The 15522-nt window shown below is 37.4% G+C and overlaps 1 protein-coding gene and 1 pseudogene across 2 annotated transcripts in view; both read left to right on the forward strand.

Moving 5' to 3' along the window:
* Positions 1 to 15522, forward strand: part of DACH2 (dachshund family transcription factor 2) — a 632729-nt gene that overhangs the window by 340413 nt on the left and 276794 nt on the right. The gene's annotated exons all lie outside the window — the stretch shown is intronic.
* On the forward strand, positions 4317 to 6751 carry LOC114906099 (annotated as a pseudogene).

Genomic DNA, 15522 nt, shown 5'->3' on the forward strand with positions numbered 1-15522 from the left:
TTCTTTCTGGCTGTGTTGGGTTTTCGTTGCTGGGCACGGGCTTTTTCTAGCTGCAGCAAGTGGGGGCTACTCTACGTTGCAGTGCAGGGGCTTCTTACTGTGGTGGCTTCTCTTGTTGTGGAGCATGGGCTCTAGGTGCGTGGGCTTCAGTAGTTGTGGCACACGGGCCCAGTAGTTGTGACACATGGGCTTAGTTGCTCCGTGGCATGTGAGATCTTCCCAGACCAGGGCTCAAACCCATGTCCCCTGCATTGGCAGGCAGATTCTTAACCACTGCACCACCAGGGAAGTCCCCTTCATTTTATTTATTTCTAATTTAATTCTACTGTGTTCAGAATATAAAACTTGCATGTTTTCAATTCTTTTAAATTTACTGATGTTTGTTTTACTGCCTAGCATATGGTCTATCCTGTAGAATGTTCTATGTACTTCAGGAGAATGTTTTCTGCTGGTTTTGGGTGTAGTATTCTATAGATGTCATTTAGGTCTACTTGCTTTGTAGTATTGTTCAAATCTTGTATTTGCTTGTTGACCTACTACCTAGTTGTTCTATCTGTTATTGTAAGTGGATTACTGAAGTCTCCAACTATGATCTAAATTATCTATTTTTACATTTATTATTTCAGGCTTTGCACTATGCATTTTGGAGCTCTGTTTGTAGGTGCACATATATCTATAATCATCACATCTTTGTGATTTATTGACCATTATTATTATAAAATGTCCCTCTCTATTACTAGTAACATTTTTAAAATGTCTATTTTATTCCTCCTCAGAGGGCACAGCCTTTAGCATAAATACAGTCACTATGGGATGACAAGGTTTTATCATGGTTCTCTTTGACTGTCACTTTCTCTGATATCTCTGTCAAGCTGTTTGCCTCTGTTGATATCTCATTCAGCCCTTAGCCCTGAGTCATAACCAGCTGATTTTTCTCTTATTTTTGACAACGCATTGGGGGTATAAATACTACATATAGTCTGACCCAATTATATTCTGGCCACTTTGCAGGGGTTGATTTTATAAGCTATTCTTTGAGGTTTGTTCTGACCCCAGGAGGGATCTTCTTAATTGTTTCTTTCCCTGGTTTTCTCTTGTCAGCTAGCTGGCCTATGGTTTAACTGGTTGTTCTCATGGAGTTTTTAGCCTCCTCTTTATTGCTTACATCTAAAATATCCATTATATTCAACAGCACCATGAAGTTTGAACTTTCCAAAACTCTACCAAATAAAGTCAGTTCCCTTGGGAAGAGCTTCTTAGTTTTCTGTTATTATGGCCCACCTCTGTCTCTCCAGTTAACAACTGTGCACCATTTCTCTGGATTTGGGTACAGGGAGGTGGCTTACTTCTCTCAGAATGACACCCCTGCTTCACATGGCAGTAACTTCTGCTCTTCTTCACTTGCCTTTCCCAAGATAGAACCTTCATCCTTTGAATGAGCTGGGACAAAAGTGATCTGGGCTGCACTGTTTCTGTTCTTCTGCACCTTGTTAGAGCTTCTGCCTTGTAAATTGTGGCTAGGTGGAGGAAAAGAGACCTAGAACACTCAGAATGTAATAGAGCTTTTGTAACATGGAACTGAGGAGGATGAGAAATGTCTTTCCATCCTCAGAGATATCATAGCCCTTAACTGGGATCTGGGGGAGGAGACGACCCTGTGTTTTTGGTCACACCTGCTCATAGTGCAGCTCCTGTCCTGCTGAATTGAAGCAGAGGGGAGGGAGAGAGGGTTTTCTGGCTCAAGTGTCACTGACTTTTGCTGTTCTTATTGAGATTTTATATATTTTGGGGGGGGGTAAATGTTTCTTCTTTTGCTGTATTTAATTGGGGATATTTCTAACAGACTTAAAATTTTTGGTTTCAAATAATTCTTTTCAGTTATGTTTTTCCCCTGGGAGCAGTTCTGCAGAGCTCCTAACATCGCTGTTCTAGAATTCATCTCTTATTGATTATTTCTTCCATGCAAGCTCAGTCTTTCCTGGTTCTTGTGTATCTAATAACTTTATAATTTATTCTGTATATTTTGAATATTATGTTAGATTTTAGGACTTATTTAAAGCCTATGCAGAATATTGCCTGTGCAGAATGTTGATATTTTGTTTTATCAAGGAAACGACCTTTTTATGTTCAGGCCACAACTTCTCACCCACACTGTGTGTGTTGTGCTTTCAATGTAATTATTGTTAAAAGTCTGTGCAGTGATTTTCAAATCTATCATTTGTGTGCATTACCTAGGGCATTCTGGTGCTTGGCAGTAGTTTCATTTAGTTTATTTCTCAAAGTCTTTGGTATGCAGAATAAGATCAGATCCCCATGCACACACAGTTCAGACTTGATACCAGGATTTCATAAACTATTTTATAGGCTCAGTGTCTTGAGTAGCTCCCTCTTCTTGACTTCTCCTGTGATTTCAAGTTCTTTGGGTCTCCTCTTTTCAGACCTTTGGACAGATATTTGAGACTTGGTTACTTCACCTTATTGGGCACTTCCATTCCTGAGCCTGTGTTCATTTTCTCGTGGTGGGGAGTCATAAATAAAAAAAAAATATCAATGGGCTTGGCCCCAAGTTCTTGGTACCAGATCTCCTCTGATCAGAAGGGGAACTTCCTGTACTCTTGGTTCCACACTACAGATTGAGAGCTAGGACATGAGGGATTGGAGAAAGGAAAACAAAGAAACAAAAAACGAAAGCAAAAAATCAAGGATTTCCAGTATCTCTGAATGGTAGGAGTTCCCTTTCCTGCTCCTTAAGCCAGAGGCAGAGGGCTTCTCCTATTTCCCTCTCTGTCTGCACCAGTGCCCATTTATATGTTTCAGGCTATGTTGAGTTCAAGCTAGAAGATACTGGAGGGGAAATTGTGCAATCCTACTACCAGATCAGTAGTACTTTGAATTCTGATGTTCTTACTCTATCCTCCTGCTAATATACTATTCAGAATTCTCAAAGAGATACATCATGCATTCTGTCTAGGTATCACTGTGTTGTGTGAGAGAGAAAGGGTGGTATGTGTTTACCTGTTTTACCTAGAAGTACCACCAACTTTGTTACAGCATGTATTTTGACCTTTCCCTGTATGGCCAGGTACACAATTTCTGTACCACTAATCACACAGGTAAATTATGGTATATGATTTTAGTAGTCCTTGCTGTACATGTAACAAAGGCCCTGAGTTTTGATGAACTTTTATTTGGATTACCCATCAATTTACTGATTTCCCCTTACAGTCCTAAGGGAAAGAGAAAATTCATACTACTATGGAGTACAATTAAACTCACAGCCTTTCCTTCACAATTTAAGACCTTGAAATTTATTTCATTTGCTTCTAGTAATGTTTGCAAACTCTTAAGTTTGTAACTCAAATGTTTATTTTAGTGAATATTTTTATTTAACTTGACACCATTATTACTGCATTAGAGTAAAGCAAAAATGTGTTATTACTGTATATCTTCTATTACAGGTCTTTAATGTAATAAAGATCTGTAATGTGACTTTAATATTTTTCAATTTTAATGTCATAGAAAAATACTCTGAAGATGAAATAGTTCTTATTTACTTTTCACTGTAATGAATAGTATGTCAAGGGACAGCAGACATCTTTTCCTTCTATTCATATAGAGGACAATATGTAGTCATCTGTGAATACATACAGTTGGAAATTATGATTGAGGCCAATAGAAACCCAGGCATACAGACTTCCTTTCTCAATTAAAATAAAAATCCTGACTAAAAAAATTAAGAGCAGACAGTAAACTGTCCAGTTTCCGTGATTTCTGGTTGAAGATCTTCATTACAGGTTTGTTATTTTTACTGCAATATACAATGCAGATTCCTTTCATTATTGAGGATCATAATATTAAGTTCTTTCAAATGGAAAAGAGCTTATTTCCATGGGAGAGTGTGCTGCTGCTGCTGCTGCTGTTTTTGTTGTTGTTGTTTTTCAGTCTCAAGGACAGAATTATACTTTTGTCTTTTGAACAAGTATTTAATATAGAGGATGCATTGAAAAATGGGAAATGTTAACATCTAGAGACTCGGTGCTTATTTCAAAATGAATGGGTGGAATAAAATGTACCTTAGTTCTTTTGTGTCTATAAAATTATAGAACTCTACTTTCTTGTGAACATCCTTGATTTCCACTTGTCTTCCTTTAATGCTTTTCCATCCTCTTCCCCCTCTTCATTTATTCCATAAACACTTATTGCATGCAAATGTTTCTTTTGTTCTATAACAATTTAGTGAGAATATATACAAATCAAAATTTGATTTAGAAGGGAAGCAGCATGAGGAGTCAGTTGAGCACCGAGGCTCATTGAAACAGGCCTCCATGGCCCTCCGCAACCCACAGTATATTTTTGGAGATTTTAGCTCTGATGAATTCCATTAGTTCTTTGTGACTCCTTGCTCTTCGGTTGAGCATCATCTATGTAGTGGAGCAGTTCTGCCTGGTGCACAAGCTGCTGATGAACTACCTAATGGAGAAGACTATTAGAGAATTGAATTTGGTGTTAATGAAGTAACTGAACACACTGACACTTTGCTGAGAACTCCCAACTACATATAGTATTTCAAGCACATTGAATCCTTAGGCCCCTGAATTTATCCTTATTTGCACAGCTTTCCAAAAGATCCCTGATGACATAGATACAGAAGTGAACTGTAGCTCCACCAACTACCAGTACCCAGGCTCTGCATTTGCTCTGGATGGCAGCACTAACGTGGAGGTGGAAGTTTTAGAAAATGATGGCATCTTGGGTGGTCTTGGACAAAGGGAGCGTAAAAAGAAAACAAAAACAGTCCACCTGGGTAGAGTTACTTGAAAGATCGCAGCGAGTGTATACTTCCACAGAAGCCTTGGTCAATGGCCATGTCAATCCCAGAGTCCAGAACAGTGTAAGTGCAGAGGATGCAAAGTTGATGGGTGATGTGTCCCTGTCAGGGGCACCCAGAACTTGTGGCAGCCCCCAGGATGCCACGGACTTCAGCAGTGATGCTGTGCCTAGTGGTTCTTTCCTAGAGCCTTCATCAGAAGGCCAGGACTGCAGGGGCAGCATGAGGGCTGCCTGCCATGGGGCTGACATTGAATAATCTTGCTACCACACAGAGGCTGCCATGGACACCCTTTTGAGGACAGCTGTGGCTCAGCCTTAGGTTGGGACTGATACTACTGAGAACCTTGGAGGTGCCAATGCACAAATACTTGAATCCTTTGTTGAGGGCACAGCTGCCAACAGGGTGGAGTTGCACACTGTGCAAGCTCAGACATGGACCCTGAGAAAGCTAAGAGCACCTCCCCTCCTGCAGATGCCCAGGCCTCTGTGGTAGGCCCTGCTCCCACCAGTTGGCCTGCAAAATCGTGGGCCAGTCTTTTTCAGGATTCTAAGCCCTCTTCCTCCTACTCCCTCCCCTCCCCTCTCCCTCCTTGTCTGTGGTTTCCATGGAAACTAAGTATTCCCCTCCCGCCACTTCTACCCTGGTCTCCAAAAAGGAGGTTGAAGTCAAGGAAGGGCTGGTTCCAGTTTCAGAGGATCCTGTAGCCATAAAGATTGCAGAGTTACTGGAGAACGTAACCTTGATTCATAAACCAGTGTCATTGCAACCCCGCGGGCTGATCAATAAAGGAAACTTGGGCTACATTAATGCTACACTCCAGGCATTGGTTGCTTGCCCTCTGATGTATCACCTGATGAAGTTCATTCCTCTGTATTCAAAAGTGCAGAGGCCTTGTATATCTACACCCATGATAGATAGCTTTGTTCAGCTAATGAATAAGTTTACTAATATGCCAGTGCCTCCAAAACCCAGACAAGCTCTTGGGGATCATGAGGGATACCCGCCCTGGAGCTGCCTTTGAACCAACGTATACTTATAGACTCCTGAGAGTTATCAAGTCAAGCCTTTCTGAAAAGGGTCACCAAAAAGATGCTGAGGAGTACTTAGGCTTCATTCTAAATGGACTTTATGAGGAAATGCTGAACCTAAAGAAACTTCTCTCAGCAAATAATGAAAAACTTACTATTTCCAATGGACCCAAAAGCCACTCAGTGAACAAAGACAAGCAGGAAGAACCAGGCAAATGAAATGAGGACTAATGGGAGCAAGTTGGCCCCTGAAATAAGACCTTGTTCATTCACCAGGTGGATTTTGTCCAGACCTCAATCGCTGGCATTTTTGGTGAACACATCAGGTCTGTGGTTTACCAGCAGAGTTCAGAAGTGTCTGCCACCGTGCAGCCGTTCTTCACGTTGCAGCTGGATATCCAGTTGGACAAGATATGCACCGTCCAGGATGCGTTGGAAAGCTTGGTGACAAGAGAATCTGTCTAGGGTTATACCACCAAAAACAAACAAGAGGTTGAGATCAGTTGAAGAGTTACTCTGGAAAAACTCCCTCTTTTTCTCGTGTTGTACCTGAAATGGTTTGTTTACGAGAAGACTGGTGGAAGTCAGAAGCTTATAAAAAATATTGGATATCCTGTAGACTTGAAAATTAATAAAGAACTGCTTTCTCCAGGGGTTAAAAAATAAGAATTTTAAATGTCACAGAGCCTATAGGCTATTTGCAGTGGTCTACCACCACAGCAGCAGCAACACTGGTGGCCACTACAACATGGATGTCTTCCAGATTGGTCTGAATGGCTGGCTGCACATCAACGACCAGATGGTCAAGGCGATTAACAAATACCAAGTGTTGAAGCCCACAACTGAGTGCACAGCCTACTTCTTGTATTACTGCCATGTGGACCTGCTGTAGCTGTCACTGTCTGTGCCCAACACTGTTTATTGAGCACCAAGTCTCACCGACTTCCCTCCTATCTTCAGTGACTCTTTAGAGAGAAGCTCTTTCTCCCTGTTGCAAAAATGGGCTAGAATGAAAGGAGACGCCTTGGAGATTGTGCACAACATAGTTTGTTAACTTCTAATTTCCAAATCAAAATCATTTGATTGAAATAGATTGTCACTTGACTTAACAAAATACACAATCTGTATATCTTCTTTGGAGAAATGTCTATTTAGGTCTTCCACCCATTTTTGGACTGGGTTGTTTTTTTAATATAGAGCTACATGAGCTGCTTGTATATATTGGAGATTAATCCTTTGTCAGTTGCTTCATTTGCAAATATTTTTTCCCATTCTGAGGGTTGTCTTTTCGTCTTGTTTATGCTTTCCTTTGCTGTGCAAAAGCTTTGAAGTTTCATTAGGTCCCATTTGTTTATTTTTGTTTTTATTTCCATTTCTCTAGGAGGTGGGTCCAAAAGGATCTTGCTGTGATTTATGTCATAGAGTGTTCTGCCTATGTTTTCCTCTAAGAGTTTTACAGTGTCTGGCCTTACATTTAGGTCTTTAATCCATTTTGAGTTCACATATGAAAGGATGCTCAACATCACTAATCATTAGAGAAATGCAAATCAAAACCACAAAGAGGTATCAGCTCACAGTGGTCAAAATCGCCATCATTAAATATCTACAAACAATAAATGCTGGAGAGGGTGTGGAGAAAAGGGAACCCTCTTGCACTGTTGGTGGGAATGTAAATTGATACAACCACTATGGAGAACAGTATGGAGGTTCCTTAAAAAACTAAAAATAGAACTACCATATGACCCAGCAATCCCACTACTGGGCATATACCCTGAGAAAACCAAAATTCAAAAAGAGTCATGTACCAAAATGTTCACTGCAGCTCTATTTACAATAGCCCGGAGATGGAAACAACCTAAGTGCCCATCATCGGATGAATGGATAAAGAAGATGTGGCACATATATACAATGGAATATTACTCAGCCATAAAAAGAAACGAAATTGAGCTATTTGTAATGAGGTGGATAGACCTAGAGTCTGTCATACAGAGTGAAGTAAGTCAGAAAGAGGAAGACAAATACCATATGCAAACACATATATATGGAATTTAAGGAAAACAATGTCATGAAGAACCTAGGAGTAAGACAGGAATAAAGACACAGACCTACTAGAGAATGGACTTGAGGATATGGGGAGCAGGAAGGGTAAGCTGTGACAAAGCAAGAGAGAGGCATGGACATGTATACACTACCAAACGTAAGGTAGATAGCTAGTGGGAAGCAGCCGCATAGCACAGGGAGTTCAACTCGGTGCTTTGTGACCGCCTGGAGGGGTGGGATAGGGAGGGTGGGAGGGAGGGACACGCAAGAGGGAAGAGATATGGGAACATATGTATGTGTATAACTGATTCACTTTGTTATGAAGCAGAAACTAACACACCATTGTAAAGCAATTGTACTCCAGTAAAGATGAAAAAAAAAAGAAATTTTATGGGAAAAACAAACATATTTCTGAAATAATGCCTATTCTCCATCTAACTGTACAGTAGAATAGATCCTGCACCAGTAACAACACTTTTAAATTTGTTGAAATGAATTTTATCTTTCCTTAAAAAGTAAATTTTTTAATACATCACACTTTTCTCCCCCACCATTTAATTTTTTGATAAATGATAAAAATGAGCTATTATCTGAGAAGAAATAGTTTTTACTTCAAAAGATAAATAAACACAAAAATTAAGTTGCTGTTTCCTAATAGGAAAAATTGACTAACAGTTGTGTGATGAGAAGCTGCTTATGTGCACATTGCAAGTGAAATATTGGAGCTAAGATGTTAGCCATATAGATGAGTGATTGTAACTTTATTGCCATTAAGAGATTTCAAATTGCCTTCATGCTTCTGTGTACACATAATGAAAAATGGGCAAAATAATGAAGATTGACATTGCCCTATGTCTGCTGTTTAATTCTGCTGCCTGCTCCTCTACGATGCTACATCTCTAATTGTACACAGCTAGTGATACCTAGAGTCTAAAGTTGTCGTCCATCAATAAAAAAATCACAAAGTTGGTTAAAAAAAAGTTTATCCTCATTTTAAAAGTTTATTTTTTGCAGTTTAAAAATTGTCATTTTCCTAGTTTGGAATTGTAGTTTTCTTTATCTAGAAAAAGAAGAAAGTAATTTATGACTTGAATCATATTTGTAAAATGGTAATTATAGATTGATAGATGAAAGTATACCTTAATGAGGGACTTCCCTGGTGCTGCAGTTGTTAAGAATCTGCCTGCCAATGCAGGGAGCAGGGGTTTGATCCCTGGTCCAGGAAGATCCCACATGCCATGGAGCAACTAAGCCCGTGTGCCACAACTACTGAGCCTGTGCACTGAGAAGCCCACACACCGCAACAGAGTAGCCCCTGCTATCCACAACTAGAGGAAGCCTGCATGCAGCAATGAAGACCCAATGCAGCCAATATATAAAACAAATAATTTTTTGAAAAGTATACCTTAATGAGAAAATGAAAAGATAGCATTCTCAGTGTAGTTTTGAAAACCATATCAATGGATATAAATACACCACATACTTTTCATTCCTGAAATCTGAGGAAAGTATTAGATATTACAGAAAAGTTTCCTGGCTTTCTGTTGAGACAAATATTGGTTTAAGAAATATGAAAAAAACTAATAAATATATAATAAAATGTATTAAGTTGTATGAACTGTTTATATATTTTTTATATTAAAACTTGTTGGGCATATTATTTGTAAATATTTTCTCCTGTCCCATAGGTTGTCTTTTCATTTTGTTGATGGTTCCCTTTGCTGTGTAAAAGCTTTTAATTTTAACTAGGTCTCCTTTGTTTATTTTTGCTTTTATTTCTTTTGCCTTAGGGGACAGATCCAAAAAAATATTTCTCCAATTTATTTCAAAGACTGTTCCTCCTATGTTTTCTTCTAGGAATTTTATAGTTTCAGGTCTTACATTTAGGTCTTTAATCCATTTTGAGTTTATTTTTGTGTTTGGTGTGAGTAAATGTTCTAATATCATTGTTTTACATGTAACTGTCCAGTTTTCTCAGCACCACTTATTGAAGTGACTGTGTTTTCTCCATTTTATTTCCTTAGCTCCTTTGTCATATATGAATTGACCATAAGTGCATGGTTTATTTCTGGGCTTGCTATTCTGTTCCATTGATCTTTGTGTGTATTTTTGTGCCAGTACCATGCTTTTTTGATTACTGTAGCTTTGTAGTATAGTCCGAAGTCAGGGAGGGTGATACCTCCAGCTTTGTTCTTTTCTTCAAGATTATTTTGGTAAATTCATGGTCTTTTGTGGTTCCATATGAAATTTAGGATTATTTGTTCTAGTTCTGTGAAAAATATCATGGGTGTTTTGGCAGGGACTTCGTTAAATCTGTAGATTGCTTTGGGTAGTAGGGCCATTTAAAAAATATTAATTCTTCCAAAGTAATAGCATAGGATACCTTTCCATTTCTTTGTATCATCCTCGAATTCTTTCATCAGTATTTTATAGTTTTCAGAGTATAGGCCTTTCACCTATTTGGTTAAGTTTATTCATAGATATTTTATTCTTTTAGATGTGATTTTAAATGGGATTTTTTTTTACATTCTCTCTTCCTGATAGTTCATTATTAGTGTATAGAAAAGCCACAGATTTCTGTATATTAATCTTGTATCCTGCAAGTCTACTGAATTTATTTATTAATTCTAGTGTTTTACGGTGGAGACTTCAATGTTTTCTACGTATAGAATACTGTCATCTTCAAATAGTAACAGTTTTACTTCTTCACGTCCAATTTGGATGCCTTTTATTTCTTTTTCTTGTCTGATTGCTGTAGCTAGGACTTCCAACTATGTTAAAAAGAAGTGGTGAGAATACTACTTCTCACCTTGTCTTGTTTCTGAATATGGAGGAAAGGATTTCAGCTTTTCACCATTGACAATGATGTTAGCTGTGAGTTTTCATAAATGGCCTTTATTGTGTTAAGATATGTTCCCTGTATAACCACTTTGATGAGAGTTTTTATCATGAATGGATGTTGAATTTTGTCAAATGCATTTTCTGCATCTGCTAATGTGATTTTTATCCTTCCTTTTGTTACTGTGTCACATTGATTGATTTGTGAACGTTGAAACATCCTTGAGTCCCATGAATAAATCCAACATGGATCATGTTTTGTGACCATTTTTATACGTTGTTGAATTCAGTTTGCAAATATTTTGTTGAGAATTTTTGCCTCTATATTAATCAAAGATATTGGCTTGTAGTTCTATTTATTGTAGTGTTTTTGTTTGTTTTAGTATCAGGGTAATGGTAGCTTCATATAATGAATTTAGGAGTGTTTCATCCTCTTAAATTTTTTGGAATAATTTGAGAAAGATATTATCTCTCCTTTCTATATTTGGTAGAATTCCCCTGTGAAGCTGTCCGGTCATGACTTTTGTTTGCTAGGAGTATTTTTTATTAGAAATTCAATTTCACTACTAGTAATTTGACTGTTCAAATTGTCTGTTTTCTCTTGATTCAGTCTTGGCATGTTGTATGTTTCTAGAATTTTCCATGTTTTCTAAGTTGTCCAATTTGCTGGCATATAACTGTTCATCGTATTCACTTATGGTTTTTTGTATCTCTGTGGTATTGTTAATTATTTTTCCTCTTTTATTTCTTATTTTGTTAATTTGGGTTCTCTCATGTCTTCCTGGTGAACCTGGGTAAAGGTTTTAATCTATTTTGATTATTTTTTCAAAAAACCGCCTTTTGGTTTCATTGCTCTTTTCTATTATTTACTCTCTATTTTATTTAATTCCTCTATGATCTTGATTATTTTCTTCCTTCTGCTGATTTTGATCTTTCTTTGTCATAATTTTTCTAATTCTTTCAGGTGGTAGGTTAGGTTCTTTATCTGAGATTTTTCTTCTTTCTTGATTAAAGCCTGTATTGCTATAAATTTCCCTCTTAGAAGAGCTTTTGCTGCATCCCAGAGATTTAGGAATGTTGTGTTTCCATTTTCATTTGTCTCCTGGTATTTTCTGATTTCTTCTTTGATTTCTTCATTGACCCATTGGTTTTTAACTAGCATGTTGTTCAGTATCCATGTGTTCGTTTGTTTTTCCATTTTTCTTTATGCAGGTGTTTTCCAGTTTCATCCTTTTGTGCTCAGAAAATATGCTTGATATAATTTCTGTCCTATTAAATTCATTGAGGCTTGTTTTATGGTCTAGCATGTGATCTATACTGGAGAATGGTCCATGTGTACTGGAAAAGAATATGTATTCTGCTGTGTTTGGATGGAATGTACTGTAGCTCTCTATTAAGTCCAACTAGTCTATAGTGTCATTTAAGGTCACTGTGGCCATATTGATCTTCTGTGTGGATGATCTGTCCATTGATGGAAGTGAGATGTTAAAGTCCCCTAATATTATTGCACTATTGTCAGTTTATCCTTTAATGTCTCTTAGTATTTACTTTGTATATTTAGGTTCTCCTGTATTGGGTACATATGTGTTAACAATTGTGATATTCTCTTCTTGTACTAATCTCCTTATCATGGTATAATGCCCTTCTTTGTCTTTCACTATATTTCTTTGGGTTAAAGTCTATTTTGTCTGAAATGAGTATTGCTAACTCCACTTCCTAGTCATTTCCATTTGCATGAAATATCATTTTCCATTGCATCACTTTCAGTCTGTGTGTGTCTTTACTTCTGAACTGCTTCTCTTGTAGGCAGCATAGAGATGGTCCTGGTGTTTTCTTTCATCCAATCAGCCACCCTATGTCTTTTGATTGATGCATTTAGTCCATTGAAATTTAAAGTAATTATTGATAGGTATGCCTTATTGTCATTTTATTACTTGCATTAGGGTTCATTTTGTAGTTCTTCCTTGTTTAATTCTTCTTTTTGTTTCTTTCCTTGTGGCTTGATGATTTTCCTTAATGGTATGCTTGAGTTCATTTATTTTTGTTTTTGTGTATCCATTGTGTGTTCCTGATTTGTGGTTGCCATGGAGTCCATATATGTTGACACATAATTATATCCACTTGTTTTAAATTGGTACTCTTTTAAGTTCAAACACATTATAAAAGACCTACATTTTTTACTCTCCCAACTCATATTTTGTGTTCTTTTTACATCTTTATTGGGGTATAATTGCTTTATAATGTTGTGTTACTTGCTGCTGTATAAGAGAGTGAATCAGCTATATGTATGTGTATATATATATATATATATATATATATATCCCCATATACCCTCCCTCTTGAGTCTCCCTCCCACACTCCCTATCCCACCCCCTAGGTGGTCACAAAGCACAAAGCTGATCTCCCTGAGCTATGTAGCTGCTTCCCACTAGCTATCTATTTTACATTTGGTAGTGTATATATGTCAGTGCTACTCTCTTACTTCATCCCAGCATACACTTGGCCTTCCCTGTGTACTCAAGTGCATTCTCTACATCTGTGTCTTTATTTCTGTCCTGTGCCTAGATTTGTCAGAAACGTTTTTTTTTTGATTCCATATATACATGTGTTAACATACGAAATTTATTTCTCTCTTTCTGACCAACGTCACTTTATATGACAGACTATAGGTACATCCACCTAGCAACAAATAATTCAATTTCGTTTCTTTTTATGGCTGAGTAATATTCCATTGTATATATGGGCTACATCTTCTTTATCCATTCACTTGTCTATGGGCATTTAGGTTGCTTTCATGTCCTCGTTATTGTAAACAGTGCTGCAATGAACACTGTGGTACCTGTCTCTTTTTGAATTATTGTTATCTCAGGGTATATGCCCAGTAGTGGAATTGCTAGGTCAAATGGTAGTTCTATTTTTAGTTTTTTAAGGAACCTCCATACTGTTCTCCATAGTGGCTGTATCAATTTACATTCCCACCAAGAGTGCAAAAGGGTTCCCTTTTCTCCACACCCACTCCAACATTTATTGTTTGTAGATTTTTTGATGATAGCAATTCTGAATGGTGTGAGGTGATACTGCATTGTAGTTTTGATTTGCATTTCTCTAATGATTAGTGATGTTGAGCGTCCTCTCATCTGTTTGATGGCAATATGTATATCTTCTTTGGAGAAATGTCTATTTAGGTCTTCTGCCTATGTTTGGGTTGGGTTGGGTTTTTATTGATATTGAGCTGCATGAGCTGCTTGTATATTTTGGAGATTAATCCTTTGTCAGTTGCTTTATTTGCAAATATTTTTCCCATTCTGAGGGTTGTATTTTCGTCTTGTTTATGGTTTCCTTTACTGTGCAAAGATTTTAGGTCTCATTCGGTACCATTTATTTATTTTTGTTTTTATTTCCATTTCTCTAGGAGGTGGGTCAAAAAGGATCTTGCTGTGATTTATGTCACAAAGTGTTCTGGGTATGTTTTCCTCTAAGAGTTTTACAGTGTCTGGCCTTACATTTAGGCCTTTAATCCATTTTGAGTACATTTTTGTGCATGGTGCCAGGAAGTGTTCTAATTTCATTCTTTCACATGTAGCTGTCCAGTTTTCCCAGCACCACTTGTTGAAGAGGCTGTCTTTTCTCCATTGTATATTCTTGCCTCCTTTGTCAAATTTAAGGTGATCATCCATGTGTGGGTTTATCTCTGAGCTTTCTATACTTTTCCAGTGATCTATATTTCTGTTTCTGTGCCAGGATCATACTGTCTTGGTTAATGTAGCTTTGTAGTATAGTCTGAAGCCAGGGAACCTCATTCCTCCAGCTCCATTTTTCTTTCTCAAGATTGCTTTGGCTATTTGGGGTTTTATGTGTTTCCATACAAATTGTGAAATTTTTTGTTCTAGTTCTGTGGAAAATGTCATTTGTAGTTTGATAGGGATTGCATTGAATCTGTAGATTGCTCTGGGTAGTATAGTCATTTTCACAGTGTTGATTCTTCCTATGGAAGAACATGGTATATCTCTCCATCTGTTTGTATCACCTTTAATTTCATTGATCACTGTCTTATAGTTTTCTGCTTACAGGTCTTTTGACTCCTTAGGTAGGTTTATTCCTACGTATTTTATTCTTTTTGTTGCAATGGTAAATAGGAGTGTTTCTTTAATTTCTCTTTCAGATTTCTTGTCGTTAGTGTATAGGAACGCAAGAGATTTCTGTTCATTAATTTTGTATCCTGCTACTTTACCAAATGCATTAATTAGCTCTAGTAGTTTTCTGGTAGCACCTTTATGATTTTCTATGTATAGTGTCATGTCATCTGCAAACAGTGACAGTTTTACTTCTTCTTTTCCGATTTGGATTCCTTTGGTTTGTTTTTCTTCTCTGATTGCTGTCACTAAAACTTCCAAAACTATGTTGGATAATAGTGGTGAGAGTGGGTCACCTTGTCTTTTTCCTAATCTTAGAGGAAATGGTTTCAATTTTTCACCATTGAGAGTGACGTTGGCTGTGGGTTTGTCATATATGATCTTTATTATGTTGAGGTAGGTTCCCTCTATGCCCACTTTCTGGATAGTTTTTAATCATAAATTGTGCTGAATTTTGTCAAAAACTTTTCCTGCATCTATTGAGATTATCATATGGTTTTTATCCTTCAGTTTGTTAATATGGTGTATCACATAGATTTACTTGCATATATTGAAGAATCCTTGCACTCCTGGGATAAACCCAACTTGATCATGGTGTATGATCCTTTTAATGTGCTGTTGGATTCTTTTTGCTAGTAGTTTATTCAGGATT

Source organism: Monodon monoceros, unplaced genomic scaffold (genome assembly GCF_005190385.1).
Source record: "Monodon monoceros isolate NGI ecotype Baffin Bay Population unplaced genomic scaffold, NGI_Narwhal_1 Super_Scaffold_22, whole genome shotgun sequence".
Lineage (NCBI taxonomy): Eukaryota > Metazoa > Chordata > Mammalia > Artiodactyla > Monodontidae > Monodon > Monodon monoceros.